This window comes from Mustela lutreola, chromosome 10 (genome assembly GCF_030435805.1).
Source record: "Mustela lutreola isolate mMusLut2 chromosome 10, mMusLut2.pri, whole genome shotgun sequence".
Classification (NCBI taxonomy): domain Eukaryota; kingdom Metazoa; phylum Chordata; class Mammalia; order Carnivora; family Mustelidae; genus Mustela; species Mustela lutreola.
The window spans coordinates 104,871,923-104,898,534 of NC_081299.1; the positions used below are offsets into that span (position 1 = coordinate 104,871,923).

The window sequence follows — 26,612 nt, forward strand, 5'->3', positions numbered from 1 at the left end:
CTTAGTTGGCTTTCTCCACTACTACTGTGGCAGTGAAAGTAAATGGGAGTGTCTTATTACAGCCAAGTAGGTGTAGGCTTCCAGTTTCCCCACTCAGCTTCTACTGACACCTGAGGGGTGGGGCTTCTCATTACTGCTTAGGTGAGGGCAGGGGTTATTAGGCTTTCACTGATACCAACCTGCCTGGGAGAAGTAGGAAGGTCTTTTTACTCCTTCCCACATGGTCTCCACTAATAGTAGGGATAGGGGCGGGGTCACCTTGATATCACTGGGTGTTGGTGAAACTGCTCTTTACCACCTCTCCTCTAGAACTAATCCAGCAGAGAAGGGAAGGAACACCTCCTAAAAGGCCTGGTGAAGGTGGATGTCTAGGCATCCCATTCAACCATTACCAGTGTTTGTTGGAGTGAGCAAAACAGTTCTTTCTCTGGTGTTTGGCTGGAGCGGAGTGCTGATTATCTAGAAGTTTTCTATTTTCCTAGGCTGCCTCTTTCCTGGTCCTTTGGCTAGAAAGAACAGGCTTGCTTTTGTTTTGTTTTGTTTTTTCCTTTGGCTGTCCCCACTGGCATTTCCAGGTTGCTGGCTTCTTCAGCACCACATCTGGGATTTGTGAGACAAAAATAAAAAACAACCCCAGGAAATCACCAATGTGTGGCTCCTTAGGTTCTTTAGGCCCCTAGCTGGTCTGCCTCCTTTTCTCCACCTTTTCAAGTCTCTTAAGTTTGTTTTATGTGCAGTGTCCAAGCTTTTTAGTTGTATTAGCAGGAGGAATAGGGAAAAGTACAAGTACTCAATCTTCCCTGATCCATATTCTTTTATTCACTTGTTTATTTGGTTTTCCATTTGATTGTGAGCTATTTTTTTTAAAAAAGTTTATTTAATTAATCTCCATACCCAATGTGGAGCTCAAACTCAACAACCCCAGGATCAAGAATTGTATGCTCTTCTGACTGAACTAGCCAAGTGCCCCCTGATTATGAGTTCATTAAGTATATTTTGTGACTTCAATGCCTAGTCTGGCATATGATCTACAAATGTATGGAAAAAGGAAAAAAGAAAACAGAAGATGGAGTGAAGTGAAGGAATTGTACTCCTTCCCCCATCTTCCCTCATCCTGAATGATGAGGCCTCTCCTGTTTTGTTAAGATTTTTTATTTATTAGACAGATAAAGATCACAAGTAGGCAGAGAGAAAGGAGGAAGCAGGTACCCTGCTGAGCAAAGAACCCGATGTGGGGCTCGATCCTAGGACCCTGGGACCATGACCTGAGCCAAAGGCACAGGCCTTAACCCAATGAGCCACCCAGGTGCCCTCTCTCCTGGTAGTTTGATGTTGAGAAGGGTGACTAGCTCCCAGAGCTTGTACTTTCTTTCCTAGGTTCTCATGTGTTGCCAAAAATTACCAGCAGGTGGCAGAAAAATAGATTACAATGGGCTGTTATTGACTGAAATAAAAGGTTGATTTCCTCTGATATAGAGGAATAAATTCTACTATCCTACCCACCCCAATTTGGAATTGGTATACAATTCCAAAATGCTGAAAGTTAGTTACTTTTTTTCCATCCTTGGGGTACAGATTGTGGTTCTGTGGAACAGAGCTGGAGTAAAAGGAAATGGCCTCTGTTAATCTCCATGGTGACATGTGACAATGGGATTACTGGTTTTTGTGAAAATAACCATCTGGCATTTAGTAACAAATTTCTGGCATTTAAACCCCCAGGAAGGTGGAGATTGGAAGTCAGGAGGATGTATACTTTTCTTAAACAATATTTTAACATTAATACTTTAAAAGCAAAGCAAAAGAACATAAAACCCCACAAATTCCCCATGTCCTACTATCCATTCTTCTGTTAAGCCCTGCTGATATGCACACATCATTAGTGATTCATATTTAAATTCACTTTTTCATTATCGAAAATATTTTTTTATGTTAATGTGGAGGGGGACTGCTTTTAAAAATTTCGGTTTGAACTCATCAAAGTTAGTAACATTGGGATCTTCTGATTAAAAAAAAAAAAAAAGCCTGAGTGGAGGCTTTTGTTTCATTCTTGTTTTTCTCAATTTTTTATTTTAAAAATTTTTACAAAAAACTCGAAAGAATAAAATAATGAGCACTCAATTACCCCTCACGTAGATTCATTGTCAGTATTTTGTTACATTTGTTTTTTCTCATATAGTCAAAAAAAGTTAATTTGCATACACTGATGGGTATGGTTTTTAATGTTCCTTCAGTGGAAGCATGCACCCCATTTCTTTTTTCCTTCTTACTCCCACTCTCCTTTCTTCATATTAAAAAACTGAAAAGCTCCATACCTCTGCCTTTCTCTTAGTCTCCCACCAGAGTTAAGCTCAGGTTCTGCTGACCACCAAGGACCCGTAGGCCCAGTGACTTTCACGTGACTGCAGTATTTGTTTTGGCCAGCAGAATTTGGTCTAAGTTCATAGACGAAAAAAAGCTGCCATAGGATCAGGATCTCCAAGCGTTGGTCACACGACGACCTTTATATTTCTTAAGGAAAAGTTTCTGTTCACCTGGGCAAAGCTCCAGCTAAAGGTCGTTACTTTTCTCCTGATCACAGTTCAGGAAATCAGGGCAACTACGTGAAGCTGAGAGCTTCTTTTCTGTCTCCGTCTCCTCCTGTTACTTATCTCTGGTCTTGGGGACTGTGATGGTGCGTTTCTGATCATCCCTCAGCTCTGGGAGCCAGGCTTCCGGGTTCTTCCGCGGGTTTACTAACTTCAAAAAAGAAACAAAGGAGTCAATTCCACCTGACAAAGGCGCAGTTTTCAGGAATCTCAAAACCCAAGGCAGTTGGAACGATATACAGAAATTTAGGTAGAAACATACACTTCGAATCATATAATTTCTATCAGAAAACTTCTACCAGCCTCCCTGGTGGTCTAGTGGTTAGGATTCGGCGCTCTCACCGCCGCGGCCCGGGTTCGATTCCCGGTCAGGGAAGAGTCGTTTTAAAGTTGTGGGGTTTTTTTTGTTTTTTTTTTTTGTTTAAACTATTCCACAGAATCCTTTTAATGATTAACATTGTTTCTCCTAGTCAGTTACCCGACTCGCCAAAGCTGAAATACAGGAAGTGCAGAAATATACAAAGTGAAAATTGTTCTCCGACCTATTAACTCCGATGTCCAGTTTAAAAAAAAACAATTGGAATTATGCTATTCATACTATTTTATTTCCAGCTATTTTTATTTTTATTTTTTTTTTAATTTTTTTTTTAAAGGTTTTATTTATTTATTTGGCAGAGAGAAATCACAAGTAGATAGAGAGGCAGGCAGAGAGAGAGAGAGGGAAGCAGGCTCTCTGCTGAGCAGAGAGCCCGATGCGGGACTCGATCCCAGGACTCTGAGATCATGACCTGAGCCGAAGGCAGCGGCTTAACCCACTGAGCCCCCCAGGCGCCCCCCAGCTATTTTTAAAGTTAATATATTTCCAACACTTGTCAATGGAAATAAACGCTCTTCACTAACATGATATTTTCTTTCAATTTAATTTAGTTCTTGAAAAGGGTAGTGTATTTATTTACATGGTTTAGGATTCAAATATGCAAAGGCTGTAACTGACAAACTTAATTTTTATCTCTGCCATCTATTTTCCCTCTAATAAGGCAACCAATGTTACATTTCATATCTTATGCAAACGCAAGTACATGCACACATACTTATATATTTAAATATACTCCTCCTTGCACAAATGATAGCAATCTATACACGTTTTTTGGTACACTTTGCCTTTTTTACTTAACAATGTATTTTAGAAATATATTAGATTATACATCAAGTTTAGACTTGAAGAGTTTCCTCATTCTTCCTTATGGCACATAGTATTCTACTGTATTGATATTCCATAATTAATTGAACCAACTTCTTTTCGATGGACAGTTAGGTTATTTCTAATCCTTTGCTACTACAAACAATGCCGCCATAAACAATCTACCTTACTGTATTTACCTTAATGCATCTGCCCTATGAAAGTACTCTGAAATGCCTAATGAGTCCATCAGGGGAGACTTAACTTCCTAACTGGATTTGAGACACCTCCTTCAAACCACAATTGAAAAAATTAGAACTGATTTTAAAAACCTGTGAATCAATAAGAAACTACCATAGAATCTTTAATATAACCATAGGAGAAATCATAGAGCGCTGTCTTGTTTGGCTGGGTGTTAGAAATCTCTCTTAATGTAAATGACAGATAAAGAATTGTGACCAGAACTAGGCAGTTACTCCTCATAGGGAAAACAATCAAAAGCGGAAAGGGCCTGCGTTGGTGGTATAGTGGTGAGCATAGCTGCCTTCCAAGCAGTTGACCCGGGTTCGATTCCCGGCCAACGCAATATCCGTTTAAGTTTTCTCCCCCAAAACTTTTAAGTAGTTCAATTCAGTAAACCGCCAGGGAAGGAAAGGATTTTGAGACTCTCAGTTCCGTGGTGAATCTATCTTAAAAGAGACCCTCTGGGGTTTTCCTAGCTGCAACGCCGAGCCAAGCCCCTGTGCTGGGTTCGGGCGCTGGCCTCGCACCAGTATATAACTATCCTTTTGGGGTCTTTAGGGCATTTTTTGGGGGTGGGGGTCTGAAATAAAGGCTGCTCGGATTTGATTTTCTAAATCCTCGGATGCGGCTCTGGTTTACTGAGGAATCAGAGTAAGGACGTCAGTACAAATCCCGCAGTTCCCGGAGAGATCCCTGTCACTTGGAACGGTGTCTAGCAAGAAGAAACGTAAAAGAGGGCCTTCGACCAGCTCTGCTTCTATCCGGGCTCCACCGCTGCAGGGACAGAAACCTCAATTCCAGGGTACAAGCTGGAAATGGAAGGAAAAGCGGCATGAGGAGGGGCGATCCTCGATGGTCCCAGCCGCAGCCCGCTGCCCAGCCGAAGGGCGATGCTGGCGCCTGAAGGCGGGATTTAGCCCAAAACCGGATTCAGGGGTCAAGACTTCGAGGTTGTGGAGTGGAAAAGTTTGGTGCTTTGATTGCTGCAGATCATTTAAACGGGGCAAATAAAACGGCAGCATAGGGTACCTATTCCTATTCCAAAAGGCATAAAATAAAACCCCGTTGCGTCGCCTGGCAAGTGGCGCGCCGTGATCGTATAGTGGTTAGTACTCTGCGTTGTGGCCGCAGCAACCTCGGTTCGAATCCGAGTCACGGCATATGGTGTGTCTGGGGTGGCCAGTTTTTTTTTTTCTTTCTTTTTTTTTAATTAATATACAAAATCTTTTAAAGGGCTTGAAAAAAGCTTAATTCTCTCTTCGTTCCAAGCTCCTCGCAGAAATGCTGTTCACAAACTGGGTGAATTGTTTCTGTTCAGCTCCTTACCCCACTCGCCCCCCCCCCCCCCCACCACCAAACAAACAACCTAAGCGGCTCTGGCACGCGCGCACTTCAGGGCGGTTTGGGGAGTATCGGAGCTGCCACCAAGGCTGCAAAGGTGAGAACCCTTTGCTTCTGACTCTGGAACTCACCGCTTGTACCGTACATTGGAGAAATGAAAGTTGGGAGAGTGGAATGAAATCCCCTGGGGCTCTGACTCTCATCTGACTTGAAATCTCGCTAGGACGCGTAACAAATAGGGTATTTTACTTAAGCCACACAAAATTTTAGTATTTAAAAACAAATTCGTGCTCCCAGTGACACGTCCCTCAGCCACGCTTCCTCCCACCACCGTGGTTGTCACGGTTTAGGAAAAGAACAACACATGGGGCGCCTGGGTGGCTGAGTGAATTAAGCCTCTCTGCCTTCAGGAAAAGAAGGAAGCAGGGGCTGGAGCACCAAGCCCCCAGGCCCCTACCTGCTCCCCCGGCTGTTTGTGACTCTCATCCGGGTTCCCTCGCGCTCTTTAGTCTCCTCCTCAGCAGTCGGCATGCCAGACACCGGGCTAACAAAATGATCCGATCCATGCGGACTTTGCGGAAACACGGAAGTTTTAGGACTCCACATTCTCCGTTCTCTGGAAGGCTGCCTGGCCCGACGCAGTCCCCGCCACTCTCTCGGAGCCAGTCTTAGTAGTAAAAAGCTACTATCATGTTCACAATCCCAAGATCTCTTTCATTGTCACTAGTGTGTATCTAGACTATATAGTCTGTCTCTTGAAAGAAATGATACCTCTAAGAGAAAGCCTAGGTCACGGGCGCCCGGCTAGCTCAGTCGGTAGAGCATGAGACTCTTAATCTCAGGGTCGTGGGTTCGAGCCCCACGTTGGGCGTGCAGATATTTTTCTCTTGAGTTTCTATGAAATCTTCTTTAGGCAACCAACAACTGTAAATTTGTAATTAGCCACTGCGGCCGCTTTGGTTTTTAAACTTCGGTAACAACTTCCAGAACATCTTCTATTCGCTTCAAATTGAACACAAGTTAATCCGAACCGGGGACCCTGGGTCCCTGACCTACCAACTGAGGGGCGGGAGGAGCTTCTCCCGGGGGGAAGGTGACAGCTCCGAGTCCTGATCCGTGGGGCCCCCCTCCGCCCTACCGAGAAGACGCCTTAGGACCAGAAGGGACCGGATGGAAACACTCTATTCTGCTTGGTGGGGTTTTTTGAAGGACCTTCTTAGCTAGTTAAAATGTTCTTCGCTAGGTGCCAAGGAGCATCTGTTTTTGCTTTTCAGGTTTTGAAGCGTTCACCAGCCGCAAACGGCTATAAAATACAACTCATTTACTAAAATCTCGGAGGCGTGGTGGAAAGGAGAGTGCCCTGGAACAGGATCTGGGGCGGCGGAGGAGGGACTGTGAAGAGCCGCAGGCGTGGGCGGGGCGTGAGCGAGGCGCAGGCGCGAGCTTGCAGGCTGGGAGTCCCCGCCGCTCTCCGCTGGATGCCTGGGGCGGTGTCTGGGCGGCCTGCTGCGCAGCGCGCACCGGTTTTGAGGTAGTTATTGATCCAATGGAGAACTTGATTCTGCTGGGGAAAGCCTGAACTTTTTGCTCTGTAATTGTCTCGTCCGAGTCTCCTTTCAGTGCTGGAATGGGTGGTCTGGCTTAAGGTGTTTTTCAAGGCGAGTGGCAGCCAAGTTTGGCACAGGTCTAGAGGCTTCTCCTCAAGGGCGAAGACACTTAACTCCTCATGCAAGTTGTCCGCCTCTCTTCCCTAAGGATCCTTTAACAGTCCTTTTTTTTTTTTTTTAAGTTTGTAAATATGCTTCAGCCTCCCACCAACCCTCTCCCAGATGATCAATACATTAGGCCAGTTATTCTCAAGTGTAGTGCCAGGACAAACATGAGCTTCACCTGGAAACTTGTGAGATATGCAGATTCTCAAGCCCCACGTCAGACCTGCGGAATCAGAAACCATGTGCTGGCCCCAAAACCTGTGACTTAAGCTCTGTAGGTGATTTAGGTAAATGACCAAGTTCAGGGACCACTGCATCAGGACCTCCTTCCCTGTCAACCAAGATATATTATGTTCTTGGCTGGGAGACTCAATGTCACAAAGATAACATCTCTCCTTAATTCGCTGTCTGAAGATAACATGGTTTTCATAAGAATATAGAAATGTTTTTTAGAATTCAAACTGGACAATATAATTTTAAAGTTTAAATGGAAAAGTAACAAGCAGAAATACTCAGGGAGGGGCGCCTGGGTGGCTCGGTTGTTAAGCATCCGCTTTTGGCTCAGGTCACCATCAGGTCCTGGGATCCAGCCCAACTTCTGGCCCTGCTGGGTGGGGAGCCTGCTTCTCCCTCTCCTGCTCCCCCTGCTTGTGTTCTCTCTCTTGCTGGCTCTATCAAATAACTAAATAAAAATCTCAAAAATAAAGAAACGAAATACTCGAAGAAGATCTTTTCCAAGGAAATTCTTTCTTTTAAAGAGAGCAATAGGAAGGACCAATCCTATGAAAAATTAGAGTAATTAAGATAGTAAGGTATCATGCATGAGTCAACAGTAATAAATGGCACAAGAATCCGGATATATACCAAAATACATAAAGAAATGTAATACATTAGAAAGAGGGTCTTGAACCAGTAATTCTAATGAGCAGTTTTAAATAAATAGGTGTCTAGGGAAAAATAATGGTCAGTGAATACCATGCTCTTTACATAAGGGTAAATTCTAAATCAATCAAAGATTTAAATAACAATAAAGAGGGACATAAAAGTTCCTGTGGAAATAGGAAACAATTATTATCTTGGTGTGTATGTGAAAAAAGGTGTTCTACAACATAAACTCTCAAGTCGTGAGAGAAAGTATCAATGAATCTGACTACGTGAATCAAGTGATATCTGGCTAAGTCAAGTCCAAACACAACAAATTTGAGAAAATATTTGCAATTCACATTGTGTTAAAAATCCTCCATTTTAATTTCTCCTCACTGCCCTAATTGTGAACTCATACCCCAAAACAGCCGAAACCCCTTGATAACAAACCCAACACCTACATTCACAGAACACACATATATACAAAAGGCTAATTTCCCTAATATTTACAAACTACAAACCAATAATAAGCCAACAACCCTCCCCAAAGAGCAAACATATAAAGAATAGAAAATACACATTTCTATTGCTCATAAGGAAAGATAGTCAACATTCAAGGTTGCTATTAACAAAAGCAATGCAATTTGAAACAACACTGAATTAACACTTTTGACCTATAAGAAATGCTGTAATTTTAAAAAGTCTAGCATGTTGGAGAGGTTAAATATGAAAGGGTGAGTTGGTCCAAGTTCTGTAGGGTGCCCTTTTAACAACATGTATCAATAATTAAACTTTTTATTTACTTTTTAAAATCCACATTTAGAAATTTATCCCATTATCCCCACACATGTGAAATTAAACATATTCAAGGTTATTCACAGAGCATTTTTCATTCAGTGATTAAAACTGGAAACCTCTCTAAATTTCCACCATTTGGGGGTGGGTAACTAAATATACAACTATACAATGAAATACGGTTCAGCCAGCTGTAAAAAGAATGAGGAAACTCCTGATATTCCAATATGGTTTGACTGAAAAGAAATGGTATATTTTGCAGCTCTTCCCATCAGGATGTGGAACTTATTTGTCCACTGGTCTGTTATCTAGGACTGGCTCTGTGACTTGCTTTGGCCAGTGTTGGTGCCTTAGCAAACCTGAGGAAAAGCGCAGGCTTGGAAAATGCACATTGGGGCTTAACCTTCTTTTGCTGCACTTGGAATCTTGAGGCCATAATCTGAAGACCCTCAAGCTGGTCTGTTGGACAGATCATAAGGAAAAAAAGATCCATCCAGATCTTCTAGTCAATTCAGCTGTGCCCCAGACAGGTGACTGAACCATCCTGCACCAACCAGCCCCAAATGAGCTGGCCCGGAAGAGAAAAACTTCCAACTCACAGAAGCCCTAACAAATAATAAATTATTCTTATTTTAAGTCAGTAAGTTTGGTATGGTTTGTTATATAGCAAAAGCTAACTTAAATTCACTGAGACATAGATCAAGTGAAGATTCCAAAGGAACAGTCTTATAATGTGCAATCATTTGTATCAAAGTGGTAATGGTGGTTCCAAGAGATAGACACTTTTACTTATATATACATAAACATCTCTGGAGTGATACACAAGAAATCCAAACTCCCCCACTGAAAGGGTCTGTTAAGTGCCCAGTGGAGTGAGTAAAAATAGATTAGCTTCAAAACAGTAGGGACAAAGAGGAGATCCTGAAAGCTTTTGGGAAGGGGAGTGAGACAACAGTTTAATGTCAACAGCCAAGAATTAGAATGACATCTGCCAAAATCAATAAAGAAACAAGAGCACTGAATGACACACTGGACCAGATGGACCTCACAGATATATACAGAACATTCCACCCTAAAACAATGGAATACTCATTCTTCTCAAGTGCACATGGAACCTTCTCAAGAATAGACCACATACTGGGTCAGAAATCAGGACTGAACCGATACCAAAAGACTGAGATTATTCCCTGCATATTCTCAGATCACAATGCTTTGAAACTGGAGCTCAATCACAAGGAAAAGTTCTGAAGGAACTCAAACACCTGGAAGCTAAAGACCACTTTGCTTATGAATGCTTGGATCAACCAGAAGATCAAAGAAGAACTGAAACAATTCATGGAAACCAATGAGAATGAAGACTCTTCGGTCCAAAACCTATGGAATACAGCAAAGGCAGTCCTAAGGGGGAAATACATAGCCATCCAAGCCTCCCTCAAAAAAAAGGAAAAATCCAGAACACAGCAGCTGTCTCTACACCTTTAAGAACTGGAGAATCAACAACAAATCAAACCAACTCCACACATAAGAAGAGAAATAATCAAGATTAGAGCTGAGATCATTCATGGTAGAAACCAGAGATACAGTAGAATGTATCAATGAAACTAGAAGCTGGTTTTTTTTAAAGAATCAATAAGATCGATAAACCATTGGCCACACTCATCCAAAAGAAAAGAGAGAAAGCCCAAATTCATTAAATTATGAATGAAAAGGGAGAGATCACAACTAACACCAAGGAAGTAGAAACAATCATCAGAAGTTATTATCAACAGTTATATACCAATAAGCTAAGCAACCTAGATGAAATGGATGCATTCCTGGAAAACTATAAACTCCCAAAATTGAACCAGGAAGAAATTGACAACTTGAATAGACTGATATCTAGTAATGAGATTGAAGTGGTGATCAAAAACCTCCCAAAACAAAAAACCTCCCAGGACCTGATGGATTCCCTGGGGAATTGTACCAAACCTTCAAAGAAGAAATAACACCTATTCTCCTGAAGCTGTTTCAAAAAATTGAAGCAAAAAGAAAACTTCCAGACTCTTTCTATGAAGCCAGCATTACCTGATCCCCAAACCAGGCAAAGACCCTACCAAAAAGGAGATTTTCAGACCAATATCACTGATGAATATGGATGCTAAGATTCTCAACAAGATCCTAGCAAACAGGATCCAACAGCACATTCAAAAGATTATCCACCATGACCAGGTGGGATTCATCCCTGGGCTACAAGGATGGTTCAACATTCGCAAATCAATCAATGTGATAGAACAAATTAATATGAGAAGAGAGAAGAACCACATGGTCCTCTCAATCGATGCAGAAAAAGCATTTGACAAAATCCAGCATCCGTTCCTGATTAAAACGCTTCAAAGTATAGGGATAGAGGGAACATTCCTGAACTTCATCAAATCTATCTATGAAAGACCCACAGCAAATATCCTCCTCAATGGGAAAAAGCTTGCAGCCTTCCCGTTGAGATCAGGAACACGACAAGGATGCCCACTCTCACCACTCTTGTTCAACATAGTATTAGAAGTCCTAGCAACAGCAAGCAGAGACAACAAAGAGAAATAAAAGGTATCCAAATTGGCAATGAAGAAGTCAAACTCTCTCTCTTCGCAGATGACATGATTCTTTACATGGAAAACCCAAAAGACTCCACCCCCCAAACTACTAGAACTCATACAGCAATTCGGCAACGTGGCAGGATACAAAGTCCATGTACAGAAATCAGTGGCTTTCTTATACACTAACAATGAAAATACAGAAAGGGTAATTAGAGAATCGATTCCATTTACTATTGCACCAAGAACCATAAGATACCTGGGAATAAACCTAACCAAGGAGGTAAAGGATATGTATTCGAGGAACTACAGAACACTCATGAAAGAAACTGAAGAAGACACAAAAAGATGAAGACCATTCCATGCTTTTGGATCGGAAGAATAAACATTGTTAAAATGTCTATACTGCCTAGAGCAATCTATAATTTTAATGCCATTCCGATCAAAATTCCACCGGTATTCTTCAAAGAGCTGGAGCAAATAATCCAAAAATTTGTATGGAACCAGAAGAGACCCTGAATCGCTAAGGAAATGTTGAAAAACAAATAAAACTGGGGGCATCACGCTACCTAATTTCAAGCTTTACTACAAAGCTGTGATCACCACGACAGCATGGTACTGGCATAAAAACAGACACATAGACCAGTGGGACAGAGTAGAGAGCCCAGATATGGACCCTCAACTCTATGGGCAAATAATCTTCGACAAAGCAGGAAAAAAAAATACAGTGGAAAAAAGACAGTCTCTTCAATAAATGGTGCTGGGAAAACTGGGCAGCTATATGTAGAAGAATGAAACTTGACCATTCTCTTACACCATACACAAAGATAAAAACTCAAAATGGGTAAAAGACCTCAACATGAGACAGGAATCCATCAGCATCCTAGAGGAGAACATAGGCAGTAATCTCTTCGATATCAGCCACAGTAACTTCTTTCAAGATATGTCTCCAAAGGCAAAGGAAACAAAAGCAAAAATAAACTTTTGGGACTTCATCAAAATCAAAAGCTTCTGCACAGCAAAGGAAACGGTCAAAAAAACAAAGAGGCAACCCACGGAATGGGAGAAGATGTTTGCAAATGCCAGTACAGACAAAAGGTTGATATCCAGGATCTATAATGAACTCCTCAAACTCAACACACCAAACAGGCAAACATATCAAAAAATGGGCAGAAGATATGAACAGATACTTCTCCAATAAAGACATACAAATGGCTATCAGACACATGAAAAAATGTTCATCATCACTAGCCATCAGGGAGATTCAAATTAAAACTACATTGAGATATCTCCTTACACCAGTTAGAACGGCCAAAATTAACAAGACAGGAAACAACGTGTGTTGGATGGGATGTGGAGAAAGGGGAACCCTCTTCCACTGTTGGTGGGAATGCAAGTTGGTGCAGCCTCTTTGGAAAACAGTGTGGAGATCCCTCAAGAAATTAAAAATAGAACTTCCCTATGACCCTGCCATTGCACTCCTGGGTATTTACCCCAAAGACACAGATGTAGTGAAAAGAAGGGCCATCTGTACCCCAATGTTTATAGCAGCAATGGCCATGGTCGCCAAACTGTGGAAAGAACCAAGATGCCCTTCAACGGACGAATGGATAAGGAAGATGTGGTCCATATACACTATGGAGTATTATGCCTCCATCAGAAAGGACGAATACCCAACTTTTGTAGCAACATGGACGGGACTGGAAGAGATGATGCTGAGTGAAGTAAGTCAAGCAGAGAGAGTCAAGTATCATATGGTTTCACTTATTTGTGGAGCATAACAAATAGCATGGAGGACAAGGGGTGTTAGGAGAAGGGAGTTGGGGTAATTGGAAGGGGAGGTGAACCATGATAGACTATGGACTCTAAAAAGCAATCTGAGGGGTTTGAATTGGCGGAGGGGTGGGAGGTTGGGGTACCAGGTGGTGGGTATTAGAGAGGGCACGGATTGCATGGAGCACTGGGTGTGGTGAAAAAATAATGAGTACTGTTATGCAAATAAAAAATAAATAAATAAAATAAATTTAAAAAGAAAAGAAAAGAATGGTATCTGCCTTCTCTACAGTGTCAATAGGCTCCAGTGTATTACCATCAGGAACAAACCTGTACTCAAAGTTGGATTTTTGGCTTCTCGCAACAAAAGAGACAACATACATTGTGGGGAACTGTGGGCAATTCTACCTTTGGAAATCTTAGTACTCTTTATTCCAAAAGTGGGAGGAGTGGAACAGAGCCAAATGTGAAATTGGTGAAGAAGCAACAGTTACCGTTAGTTGGTCATTTGTTGTGGTTTGGACTGCATTCTGTTCATGTTCAAACACGATCATTGTAGGAATGCTTGCCACACTGACCTCATTTTTGGCCAGCATTTTGACTTGTCTGCTTGGTGCTCATTCTAGTGTTATGTTCTTCAGAAGCTGCCCCCGCCCCCACAGATTACTGTTACTTGTCTTGTGATCACAGAGGAAACAAGAGCACCAAGAGTTCTGTGCGGCCTCCAGCAGATCCATTAAGATATAAACTTCAGTAACGGGGTTTTGGCCTCCTGGTGCACAGAGGGGTCTGTTAATAATTAGCTATTAATCACATTTGCGTGTACACTTGGATCTCACTGTTAGGCTCTTCCTCAGGTCCTACCTCCTCACACGATTTATGAGTTAAGGTCTGGATTTTTGTGGAGAATAGCTGAGCAGCTGACTGGATCATGGTCCAATCCTTCCCACCAGTAAGTTACCCAATATAAAAACCCTCGTCAACTGCTTCTCTCATTCGTTTCCCCATCTCAAAGTTCCTTCTCAGTTCAGGGGATGTCAAGCATCCTTGATGTTCCTCTGCCTTCAGACAATCACGTAGTAGTTCTTCTTTTCCTCCTTCTTTTGTTTCATCATGATTAGAGAGTGATTTTGTCTGATGCTGGTGTTCTGGGAAATTCTGGTGGTGGTGGTGGTGGCAGCAGAGGTAGTTACGGAGGAGGTGATGGTGGATATAATGGATTTGGAGGTGATGGTTGCAACTATGGTGGTGGTCCTGGTTACAGTAGTAGAGGAGGCTATGGTGGTGGTGGACCAGGATATGGAAACCAAGGAGGTGGGTATGGAGGTGGTGGTGGTGGATATGATGGTTACAATGAAGGAGGATATTTTGGAGGTGGTAACTATGGTGGTGGTGGGAACTATAATGATTTTGGAAATTATAGTGGACAACAGCAATCAAATTATGGACCCATGAAGGGGGGCAGTTTTGGTGGAAGAAGCTCGGGCAGTCCCTATGGCGGTGGTTATGGCTCTGGTGGCAGAAGTGGTGGATATGGTAGCAGAAGGTTCTAAAAAATTTTCAGAAGAAAAGGGCTACAGTTCTTAGCAGGAGAGCGAGCGAGAAGTTGTCAGGAAAGCTGCAGGTTACTTTGAGACAGTCGTCCCAAATGCATTAGAGGAACTGTAAAAATCTGCCACAGAAGGAACGATGATCCATAGTCAGAAAAGTTACTGCAGCTTAAACAGGAAACCCTTCTTGTTCAGGACTGTCATAACCACAGTTTGCAAAAAGTGCAGCTATTGATTAATGCAATGTAGTGTCAATTAGATGTACATTCCTGAGGTCTTTTATCTGTTGTAGCTTTTTCTTTTTCTTTTCATTACATCAGGTATATTGCCCTGTAAATTGTGGTAGTGGTACCAGGAATAAAAAATTAAGAGATTTTTAACTTTTCAAAAAAAAAAAAAAAAACAGGAAGGAAGGAAGGAAGATGACCTAATAAAAGAGGCAATGGAAACCCCAAGATAATGGTAAAGAGAGGTATGATGATGACAGCAGTAGGGAAGGCCTGTAGGTCAAGTGGTCTAGACTGGAGGAGATGGGAATGTGCCAGGAGCAAGTTCTTGAAAAAGGTTTAAGGGGCACCTGGGTGGCTCAGTGGGTGAAAGCCTCTGCCTTTGGCTCAGGTCATGATCTCAGGGTCCTGGATTCGAGCCCCGAATCTGGCTCTCTGCTCAGTGGGGAGCCTGCTTCCCTTCCTCTCTCTGCCTGCCCTTCTGCCTACTTGTGATCTCTGTCAAATGAATAAATAAAATCTTAAAAAAAAAAAAAAAGAAAGAAAAAAAGAAAAAAAAACAAAACGTGTGTTTCAATGTGTCAAGGGGAGATTTACAGTACTGGAAAGAAACCATTTATGATTTAGTAATGACTGCATGGAAAACTAAGGTAACTGTTAATGCCAGGAGAACATGTTACACAAAATTGATCACATTAGGGGCGCCTGGGTGGCTCAGTGGGTTAAAGTCTCTGCCTTCAGCTCAGGTCGTGATCCAGGGGTCCTGGGACTTAGCCCTGTATTGGGCTCTCTGCTCCACGGTGAGCCTGCTTTCCGCTTTCCCCTCTCTCTCTCTCTGCCTGCCTCTCTGCCTACTTGTGATCTCTGTCTGTCAAATACATAAATAAAATCTTTAAAAAATTTTTTTGATCACATTACATGGCTTGTCTGTTAACAGTTTATATATATTTAAAATAATAATCACTGATCTTATCAAAATTATGATATGAGTATATCGATGTATTAAGAGTTCTCTGGAGGGGCACCTGGGTGGCTCAGTAGATTAAGCCTCTGCCTTCGGCTCAGGTCATGATCCCAGGATCCTGGGATCGAGTCCCCCATCGGGCTCTCTGCTCAGCGGGGAGCCTGCTTCCCTCTCTCTCTGCCTGCCTCTCTGCCTACTTGTGATATCTGTCAAATAAATAAGTAAAATCTTTTAAAAAAATCAATAAATAAAAAATAAAAAAGAATTCTCTGGAGAAGTAGAACCAACAGAAGATGTATTTATATACATACCTAGGACATAAATATGTGTGTATATAAAATATTTATCTATTGAGAGAGAAAGAGAAGCTTTTATTTTAAGGAACTAGCTCACATGATTGTGGAGGCTGGTGAATCCAAAATCTTCAAGATATGCTAGTAGGCTGGAGACCCAGAGAAGAATTGATATTGTAGTTCTAATCTTGAAGCAGGATCTGGAGGCAGAATTCCTCCCTTCTTGGGGGAACCTTGATTTTTTCCCCCTCAGGCCTTCAATTGTTTAGATGATCCCCTCGCTCATTATGGAGAGTAATCTGTTTTACACAAAGTCCACTGATTTACCTATTAATCTTATCTATAAAATACCCTCACAAGAACATCTAGATGATGTTTGACCAAATTATCTGGGTACCATGGCCTACCCAAGCTGACACATCAAATTAATCATCACAGTTGGGAAGCTAAGGAAGTGGGAAAGTGTGTGTGTGCATGTACACACACAGTGGTAATTGTAGAGGGAGTAGACAGAAGAAAGATGAAGTACCTAAAACTAGAAAATGAAGAATTAACAATATTTGTTTTCAGAGATGGAAATAGCCAATCACTGATTTAAAGAATTAAAGTCAAGGTGGTGAACAGAGATGCGGTGACCTCCCAAAGCTTTTGTGGCACGTTTTCTGAGGCTCTCCCAAGGCCAGACCTGCTGAGGATTAGGGGGATTTCGGGAACTTCCCAGCTCAGGATTCCCAGGCCCCATGCAGGTAATGTATGGTGTGGTATTCCAGCAGTAGCAACAATGGAGACCCATGACTAGGCCTGATGGGGCAAGAGGAGAGAGACGTTTCTGGAACCTGGAAAAGCGGTAATTGTAGCTCAGAGCCACCAAAAAACAGCTGTGGCTTTGAGGTGTAGCAAAGAACACAGTCACTGTCAGCCTGCAGAAAATAATTACGCTGACCTCATATTCTGCCCATCCTGCCAACCCCAATCAACTGCAGCCCATGGGCCACAGCTAACAGGAAGCTGAGCTGGGAAGCCCTTTCTGGCAGTTCAAAAAGATTAACTTTCCAGGGCACAGAGTAAGGTAGGCAATGGTGAGAATGGATCTGGAGCAACAAATGGAGAATACCAAGCAAAGATGGCCTTTACATTCTTGAGGTTTTTCAACAAGTTAATAGACTTTAGTTCTTAAGAGTACTTCTAGGTTTACAGAAAAACTGAACAGAGTACAGAGTTCCCATACACTCCTTCTCCTCCACCCCCAACATTGGTTTGGTACGTTCATTGCAACTGAAGAAGTACTGATACATTACTGTTAACCAAAGTCATAGTTTTCATTAGGATTCATGCTTTGTGTGGTACAGTTCTACATTTCTGAGATTTTCACTGTAAAATAATTTCATCATTAGTTGCATTTTAGTGTCAAATTTTTCAAAAAGATTTTGCATTTCCTGAATCATCTCACAGACTTGAGCATATCTGCTTGTTGTCTTTAGACCTGTGTGATGTGTGGACTGGAGCTGTGTTAAGTATTTGGTTCAATCTTTCTTTCCCCTAGACCATTACAGACCCTAGGTTAGGTTTTCCTCTCATCTTTGTCAGAACTCCATTGTCTTTCTTTTTTATCTGAGAGAGAGAGAGAGTACAAGCTGGGAGACAGGCGGAGGGAGAGGGAGTCTGATGTCAGTGTGATGTCAGGCTTGATCCTAGGACCCTGGGATCATGACCTGAGCTGAACTTAACCAACTGAACCACCCCGGTGCCCCTAGGCAGAGAGAGAGGGAGGAAGCTCTCTGCTCCCCGCTGAGCAGAGATCCCCGATGCCCTGGGATCACAACCTGAGCTGAGGGTAGAGGCTTAACCTACTGAGCCACTCAGGCACCCCAGAACCCCATTTTCTTATCAGAGCTCTCCAACTTCATTAAGACAAAGTTCTGTAATTGATGTATGCTTTTCATACCATATGGATTCTCTTCTCCACAAAAATACTGGTAGAGTGACTAGAACCTTGAAATGCAGGAGATTTTTTTAACTGCGTTTGTTTGGTTTTTTGTTTTGGGGAGGAGGGGGTATTAGTATCTGTGAGCTTCTAGCTCAGAGCATACAAGCAGATCAGGGAAGAAAGAAAGGAAAGAAAATCCTGTGGAACTTCTGGATCATGATGCTTTAAGAATTTCCCAGAGAATGTGGCTTGCCCACACTGTCAGGGGACCAGTAGTTATTGTGGGTTAATGGCCAGCCCTGTGGCTGAGAGGCCTAGAAGCTTGTCTGAATTGTAGCATGTGAAGACAGCCTGGTTCACCGGAAGTTTTTAATCTATACTTATAAAGGGAGTAGTTACTTTGTTATGGAACTAATAAAGCCATGCTTGTTGGCTTTACTGAAAACTATAATTGTTTTATTAAAAATAAAGTTGTTTATCAAAAACAATCACATTAGTATTTTGTCTTTGGGAATTGGAAGCTTGAGCAGAGGAAGTAATTTTTTTCATGTATCTTTCTATAATCCTTCGATTTTCTGTTCACACACATACACACAATTCCTCTAGGAGGAAAAGATCACAGAACTATAGGACAAGTTCTGCTCCCACCTGCACACGACTGCTCTGAAGTCTGCAATCTGGTCATTTCATATAAAGGGTATTTTAAACACTCAGGAAATGCCTCTTAATGTTAGTACCTATTGTGGACTGAATGTTTCTGTCCCTCCCAAATGTTGAAGCCCTTACCCACAGTGTGCTGGTATTAGGAGGTAAAACCTTCAGGAGGTAAATAGGTTTAGATGGAGTCATGAGAGTGGCACCCCATGATGGGACTTTGTGAAAAGACAAAGGTCACCTTGTAAAAATATGATGGTCACTGAGAAGGTAGTCATCTGAAGCCAGAAAAGGGATCTCACCAAGAACGGAGTGGTGCCACCACCTTGATTTTTTACTTTTCAGCCTCCAGAACTTTGAGAAGTAAATGTCTGTTGTTTGTGGTATTTCGTTATAGCAGCCTGAGCTAGGACACCACCCAAAACCTCTGAAAAGATCAAAATTAAGACTTTGGAAATCTGTTTGAGAATGTATCCCCTATTTCTGCTTTCTATGAGAAGTTTCCTTTAGCTACTTGCTCACTTCAGCTCACCAGACAAGGTTTTCTAACAAGTATCACATACTAGCACCAAGGGAGCAATTTCATAAGATCAGCAGAATGGACACCATTACTAAGTTTCCCCAAAGAAAGTCCAGAGAAGGCAGTCTCTCTTGCTGCCATAAGAAAACATTTAAAGGGCGCCTGGGTGGCTCAGTGGGTTGGGCCGCTGCCTTCGGCTCGGGTCGTGATCTCGGGGTCCTGGGATCGAGTCCCGCATCGGGCTCTCTGCTCAGCGGGGAGCCTGCTTTCTCCTCTCTCTCTCTGCCTGTCTCTCTGCCTACTTGTGATCTCTCTCTGTCAAATAAATAAATAAAAAATCTTTAAAAAAAAAAAAAAAAGGAAAAAAGAAAACATTTAAAAATATCCAACATCTGAAGTCTTAATTTGAGGAAAATTTTAAAATTCTCTCCTTACTTTATTTGGCTCAGGACCACCCATGAAGGTCCCACTCTGACAGGTGAGTTCTTGACTCTTCTTCAAGCAGCAAAAGACTGGGTTCTCTGCCACAGGCACATTGGGAACCGGACTTCTACTGTCCTATGAATCCAACCCTGTGAACTACTTCCCCAGGATCCCCAGGGGATCAAGAGAACAAAGGAGACTGAGGGAGCACCAGCTCCTCATGGACAAGTCACAGTAATGTGTGAGACCAACAAGGAATAACATTCCCCAAGCAAAAGTGATGGATTTGTACTGCTGGTAAGTGTCAGTTTGGGTTGCCAAGAAAAGGGTGCCCTCTTAGAATGTGGCAGTATGACTAGGTACAACTTCTTTGGAGGGCCATTAGACAGGAATTAGCAAAATTAGCAATGACAAAAAAAAAAATTAGCAATGACAAATACTTTGATTAGGAAAGTCCACTTCCAGCAATCTCTTTTAGGGAAATCCATGCATAAGTGATAAGAATATTTGTATAAGGATGTTCTTTGAACAAGCATTTGCAACAGTAAACATTAGAATCAATGTCACGTCCAACAATTAAGGCATGTTTGTCTATACACTAATCCATCGAAAAATCAATCAATAAATAAAAATAAATTACAAACAAACAAACCACAAAACAATAACCCATCCATGGAAAGATAGCCATTTGTTTAAGAAGATGAAGTAAATAACAGAAATGGTGACGAGATGCCACTCAAAAGTTTTAATTAACATTAAGTGGTCAAATGGTTTATATGCGCATCTCATAAAAATTTAAATTAATTCATGAAGGAAGTACTCTTATTCACCCCCTCTTATAGACAAAGAAATCGAGGCACAGAAAACTCGTGATTTGTTCAAGCCACATGGTGGAAGAACCACAATTGCACCCATAACTAGAGGCTTCACCGCGAGTGAAGACAGGTTTTGTTGTTCTCAATTCTTAGGATTTTCTAGTTTCCAGGATGTGCAGTTGTAAAAACCCAGTTTTGGGAAGTGAGGCTCTCTGCAGTGCCTCTGGGATAAAGAAAGGCCCAGACGCTTACTTCTTTGCTGAAAAATTCCTCCTTTTAGGCACTTTGATGCAACTTGGGTCTTCGGGCAGGATATTTCCGAGTCTGATTTAAAGTGGACAGAAGTTCAGAAGACTCGGAGGATAAATGAATTCACTAGCAAGTAACCTAAGGTTCCAAGCTGCTGGGAAAAGAGACCGTCCCTGGGTGGGATCGAACCACCAACCTTTCGGTTAACAGCCGAACGCGCTAACCGATTGCGCCACAGAGACACGGAGGGTGTCCCTTCTCCATTCATTTCCTGATCTCAGAAATTGCTTTCCAACCTCTGGCTGGGGACATCTCATTCTCTCACTCCGGAAACCGGAAGGGCGGGAGACACTGAGGCCACCGGTCGTCTCACTGGGCACGTGTGAACATCGACACCGGGCCAGACACTCGGGGACTCGAAGAGCCCAACGTCGGACCCACGGCCCCTCCGCCTGCTCCTCGCAGCCTCATCGCCTCCTGGCTCCGGAAGTGGCCCGCAGCCTCTCGGCTGAAGTCATCCACCTTCCGGTTCTTAACTCCGATTTCCTCCTCCCAGAGAGTCCCCGCAGGATCAGGCTGACGCGCGTGGGCTGGGCGCTACCCCCAAGGCCCCAGCTCGCTGCAAGGGTAGACTCAACGGGGCCGGGCGGGCGTGGCTCGCGATGCAGCGGGTGTCCCCGAGCCGGGCCGGGCCCTGGTAGGCACTCCCTAAATGGTTGGTGACGGATCCACTCTGCCGTGGGGGCCCAGGGGAGCCAAGAACTGCAGTGTGGGCATTTGAGTCCTACGAGGGGCTCGGGAGAGGGAAGACAGCAAAGGTTTCTCCGAAGCGGACGAGCTTTGGTTCCCAGAGCTGATCGAGAATGCGTCGAAAACTCCGACTTTGGACTCGTGCGCCCTAGGATGGACCTGAGTCCCCACCCTGAACCGCCACGCAGCAGCCTAGTATGGCTTCGGCGGTCCGGGGCCGGGGTGTCGAGGGTTGAGCCCAGGAAACGACGAGAGTAGCAGCGAGGGGGCGTGGGCAGCCTGGTGAGGGGCGGGGTACAGGACGCGAGCACTCAGCCTCTGAACAAAAGGCCGATTTTCCTTAATTTCGATCACCCGCCATTTGCCGTGTGCGGTTGATGCTCTCAACTCTGAAAAACAGTTTTCCTCCTTTAAATGCCCGGTTTACAGACGGCAGCGCCATGAGATATTACCCTTTGGACCTGGCGACCTCCCAAACGCGGGCATCGGAACTGCTGGGGGGCCCACAGTCCCTGTTCATGGCTGCAAACCGCACCCTTGGGGGGAATCGGCCCGGCCCCAGCCCCTCGCCCCCCGCCCCCCGCCCGAAACCGGCTGTGCGCTCCTCCGCGCCCCTGAGCCCTGCAGAGGAATGTGGACAATGGTGAAGTCTGTACTTCCAAGAGGTGCACACTCAAAGACAACCGGAGGAGAGGCTGGTGAAGAATTCTAAAGGTGTGTCTGAGCGAATTTATTATTATTACTGGAGTAAAGTAAGAATGCTTGTACTGAGTCGGACGATGACCCCTGTAGCTTTAACCCCACATAAATAGAGCTGAAAGTTCTCTACAGCTTTGTAGCTTTGTAGCCATTTGAGGGCTACTTCCAAGCATGCACTCACGTTTTTTTCTTTATAAACGTAGCTAACAATATTCTATTTATTAATATGTGCGTTCCTTTGAGTCTCAATTTACTTTCCCGACAGCCCCTCAAGAAGAGGCGGAGAACACGCGGGGCTTGGGCACAGAAAAATGCACTTGGCGTCACGTCAACTTTCACCTGAGCCTAAAGAACTTGGGGGGAAAGCGCCCCCTCGTGGACGATTGGAAAATTCCAGTAACAGGGTTAAGGAGGTGAGAATCTGTGGTAAGCCTCGGTGGGACCCCTTGGGATGGACTGAAAATCCTTTTATCCTGGAGATCCTTTCCATGGAAGTCTGGGGTTCAATCTGGACGGAAGCTAGCACCGAGAGAGGCCCTTCTTTAAAAGGCCCGGGGCGAAGGCTGGCATTGCTCCCTCAGCTGAACCCCATCTCCACGCAGCACTTTTCATCCGCTACGCTGGCCCCTCCTTGAACTCAGAAGTTGGAAGGTCCTAGGCCTGGACTGTGATTTAGTGCCCATCAGCCGTGGGCCGGAGGAAATCTATTAAACTCTCTACAAACCTATTTCCAGATTAGCCACACGCTGAGGTCTTGGCTCAGGTATTACATTTAAGCAACGATTCCAAGCTGCTAGGGAAAAAAGAAGCGCACCTACTTCTCCCGTCTTGCTAGCTCAGTTCATAGCGCTCTAATTTTAGGGTCCTGAGCATCGCCCAGCGTCCAGTGAATTTTATTTGGCTGTCTACCGATTGGGTACCCTCCGTGGCCAGTGCCGTGTGGATCCCCGAGGTAGCCACGAGGGGGCGTACCGTCCCTTTCCCTTGGATCTCGGCTCCCAGAACCACTTCTTTCCCCCCTCCACCTCCCCCACCCCAGTTTGGATGGTAAATAATAAAGATGTCCAGTTTCACTTTGAGACTGGCACAAACCAAGATTCTTATTCTTTACCACCCCAACTGCAGGATCGTCTTGAGTTGCGGCATGGGAGGTTTGGTTGCATAAGCTCAGCTGCCCAGCTCTGAGGCTACCTCATTCCCTCTGCAGCTACCAAACTATAGGAAAAGGCTCGAAGACAACTGGTTTTGAAAGTAACTGATTTCCTCTGTAATTTTAAATGTTCTGTTCTATGCATTAAGAAGTCTTATTCCTGGGATGCTTGGGTGGCTCAGTTGGTTAAGCCTGGGAGGGTGGTTGAGACTGAGCCCGGTGGGGGGAGTTCTGGGCTCAGCCCGGAGCCTGCTTAACATTCTTTCTCCTCTGCTCCCCCCCCCCAATAAATAAATCTTTAAAAGCTTTATTCTAAGAAGCATGTGCACCTTCTAACCCCCTCCCCAAATAAATAAATCTTTAAAAGCCTTATTCCAAGAAGCATGTGCAGGTTTCAGCAGACCACAAAAGGAGTCTTCTGTAGAAAGAAGGTTTGAAATTTGCATGCTTGGGAGAAAAGACCCGGTGCACCCAGGAGTGAGGCTGGGGAAGAGAATGGGGAGAAGATTCAGAACTAAGAGCTATGGAACCGGGGAAGAGGAGAAAGGAGATACATTCTAGGGACTGGTCCCCACTTTAAAGACAGCTTGTCTTTCTGGGCCTCCCCTCCAACCTTTGTCTTTCAAAGCAGCCTCTCCCTCTTCCACTGTCTCACTCTTCCACTCTCTGATTCTGAGAATTCTGGCATTTTCTACTAGGCCTACTAGGCCTACATGAAGTTCGTTCTACCAGCACCAGGAACCTTACAGTTGTCCTTTTGCTAATCCTCTCTTTTGTAGTCCTAGGAGAGTCTGTGGGTAAGGCAAAACTTTACCTCTACTGTCTTAGGGACTCCATATGGGCCTGAGAATTAAGTTGACACACGACAGATTAATAGGAGAAAAGCACATTGATTTTTACATCAACATGGAAGGTCCAATAGGAAAATGAAAATCCAAAGTAGTGGGTAGGCCTAAATGTTTTTATACTGGGTTGAACAAAGGGAGGCAATTATGAAAAAGCAAGACATATGGGAAGATTAAAGGAGGATATAAATTATTTTAACAAGGTCTGTACCAATTTCTCTGGGCCCTGACTTCCTGTCTCACATGACAAGAATGCTTCTTTCCTCCTGATGCAGTGAGGGCATCTTTTACACGCATCTCCTGCTTTCAGGAAGGAAAAGGGAGCACGCTCTTCCTGCACCTGCTGTCAGAGGTGTCAGAACGCTCTTCCTGCACCTGCTGTTTTCCAGGTGCCCTTAGCTCAAAACAATCCTTATGTCAAAGTGTCATATTTTGGGGTGGCGTATGTTGCCACTCTTCAAGTTCAAGCATGGGAATATGCCCAGAGAACAGCATAGTTAGTTCAGATCTCCTTGTGATACTGTGGGGTCACCATGCTGGAAGTGAGTCCAGAAGGTCCAGATCATACTTGATATCTGTTAAAAATAAAAACAAAACCCTTCACCTAGGTCATTTGTAAATGTGGAAGATAGTATTCAAATTATTTAGGAATCAGTAATCTAGGGACCCCTGGGTGGCTCAGTCAGTTAAGCATCTGCCTTTGGCTCAGGTCATGATCCCAGGGCTTGCTCAGCCGCCTGCTGTGTGCCGCTCACTCTCTCTGACAAATAAGTAACTAAAACCGTCATAAATAAATAAACAAATAAATAAATAAAACAAGGATTTTAAAAATAGAAACCAGTAATATATGTAAAAATCCGTCATCTTATCTTTTTTGAAAGTTTCTGAAAGCACTTTATTTACTTCTTTAGTTTCGTTCTTTAACCTCTACACCCAACATGGGGCTTGAACTCACAATCTCAAGCTCGAGTCACATGTTCTAATGAGTAAGCCAGCTAGGCACCCCTAAAATCTTTCATTTTATTTTTATGTTAAGATTTTATTTGTAAGTAATCTCTATACCCAACTTGGGGCTCGAACCTACAAACCCGAGATCAAAAGTCTCATGTTCCATAAACTGAGCCAGTCATTTTAGGCACCTTCACCTTAAAGGCACTGGGAAGAATTCAGGGTTTCTACCCACAACTCTAATATAGTAATACCACCAGATTAGTCTTCTCACTTTAAACAACTACAAAGATGGACAAAATACGTGAAGGGTCTGTTTACAGACACTGGACAGAGGTAGTGCAAGGCTGTGATTCCATGAGAGAGGGTTGAGGTTGGCACAGCAATCTGGAATCCCAGGAGAATACGGTATTCACACTGAGTTGTGAAGGCAGACATCAAAATCAGGGCAGCTGAAGTTAACAGGAATCTTCAGCACAGAGCATCGGAAAGGAGAAAAGATGCCACTTTTCAGAAGTCCACATTTGGTCTCCTGCCAGTCATTTGCTGAGTGTAAAGCAGCTCATGCGCAGAAAGCTACTATCCAATCTGGCTTACCAGAGGACGGATGCTACAAGATGGCAAACAACAGATCCTAGAGATCAGTGCTGGCAACACTGGGACTCAGGCTCTGTTAACAACTCTACCACTCTGAGTATAGAGGTGATACACCAGAACTGCTCTGTTTTAGGTGTGAAGACCACACCCTAGTGTCAAGCTTGACCCTCCCTAACAAATATTAAAACCAAGCCCTGGTAAGATTAACAGAGGGAGGAGCCGGAGTTTCCAGGTTGAGTCACACCAAGTTAGAGCGCTTTAGGAAACCCCTTGGACTTTCCAAAGATCCACCTAAACAAAACGTAAATCCAGTGCTACACAAACTCCAGGTCATGCATTAGTCATCAAATTGGTTAGTGGAACATATATTGATACTGTTTGGAGGAAGGTATCAGAATCTGAAATCTCTACAATGTATCATTCAAAGTGTGCTATAAACAATAAAAAGTACTAGACACACAAAGAAACAACAAAATGAGGCCCATTGAATTCATACTTAAGAAAAAAACAGCAGTCAAGAGAAACCAGCTCCCAGGGTATTAATTTTAGCAGACTTCAAAATACATATATACGTATAAATTACATATGTATATTTTATATAATTATTTATAAGTAATATACATGGAACAAAAGGAATATACAATGTCTTTGAGTGTCCTGGTTTGTTTTTTTTAAGATTTATTAATTCATTTTGAGAGAGAGAGAGAACCAACAAGATGGGTAGAGGGAGGGGAGAAAGATTCTCAAGCAGACTCTGGGCCGGGCCCTATGCAGGCGATTTAACAATCCTTAAATCACTACCTGTGCCACACACTTAACCCACTGCGTCACCCAGCTGCCCCCATTTTGTGTTCTAATTAAAGGAACTGACACAAAAAAATGAAAATCATAAAAAGAATCAAGTATTTCACACGGTTGATATACTCTAAATTAGCAACCAA

General features: G+C 43.3%; 1 long non-coding RNA gene and 5 other non-coding genes across 7 annotated transcripts; 5 read left to right on the forward strand and 1 right to left on the reverse strand.

The window, feature by feature from the left end:
* Positions 1–2,889: 2,889 nt before the first annotated feature.
* Positions 2,890–2,961, forward strand: TRNAE-CUC (transfer RNA glutamic acid (anticodon CUC)). The gene has a single exon. It is a non-coding gene; the product is annotated as a tRNA-Glu (tRNA).
* Positions 2,962–4,278: 1,317 nt separating this feature from the next.
* On the forward strand, positions 4,279–4,350 carry TRNAG-UCC (transfer RNA glycine (anticodon UCC)). Its single transcript has one exon. It is a non-coding gene; the product is annotated as a tRNA-Gly (tRNA).
* Positions 4,351–5,096: 746 nt separating this feature from the next.
* On the forward strand, positions 5,097–5,168 carry TRNAH-GUG (transfer RNA histidin (anticodon GUG)). Its single transcript has one exon. It is a non-coding gene; the product is annotated as a tRNA-His (tRNA).
* Positions 5,169–6,147: 979 nt separating this feature from the next.
* Positions 6,148–6,220, forward strand: TRNAK-CUU (transfer RNA lysine (anticodon CUU)). Its single transcript has one exon. It is a non-coding gene; the product is annotated as a tRNA-Lys (tRNA).
* A 14,630-nt stretch (positions 6,221–20,850) lies between these two features.
* TRNAN-GUU (transfer RNA asparagine (anticodon GUU)) lies at positions 20,851–20,924 on the reverse strand. The gene has a single exon. It is a non-coding gene; the product is annotated as a tRNA-Asn (tRNA).
* Positions 20,925–21,022: 98 nt separating this feature from the next.
* On the forward strand, positions 21,023–23,653 carry LOC131809594 (uncharacterized). 2 transcript variants are annotated; one of them, XR_009345233.1, is made up of 3 exons: positions 21,023–22,146; positions 22,397–22,544; positions 23,257–23,591. It is a non-coding gene; the product is annotated as an uncharacterized LOC131809594 (long non-coding RNA). The 2 variants fall into 2 exon arrangements; XR_009345232.1 differs by having other exon boundaries at positions 22,397–23,653.
* Positions 23,654–26,612: the final 2,959 nt, after the last annotated feature.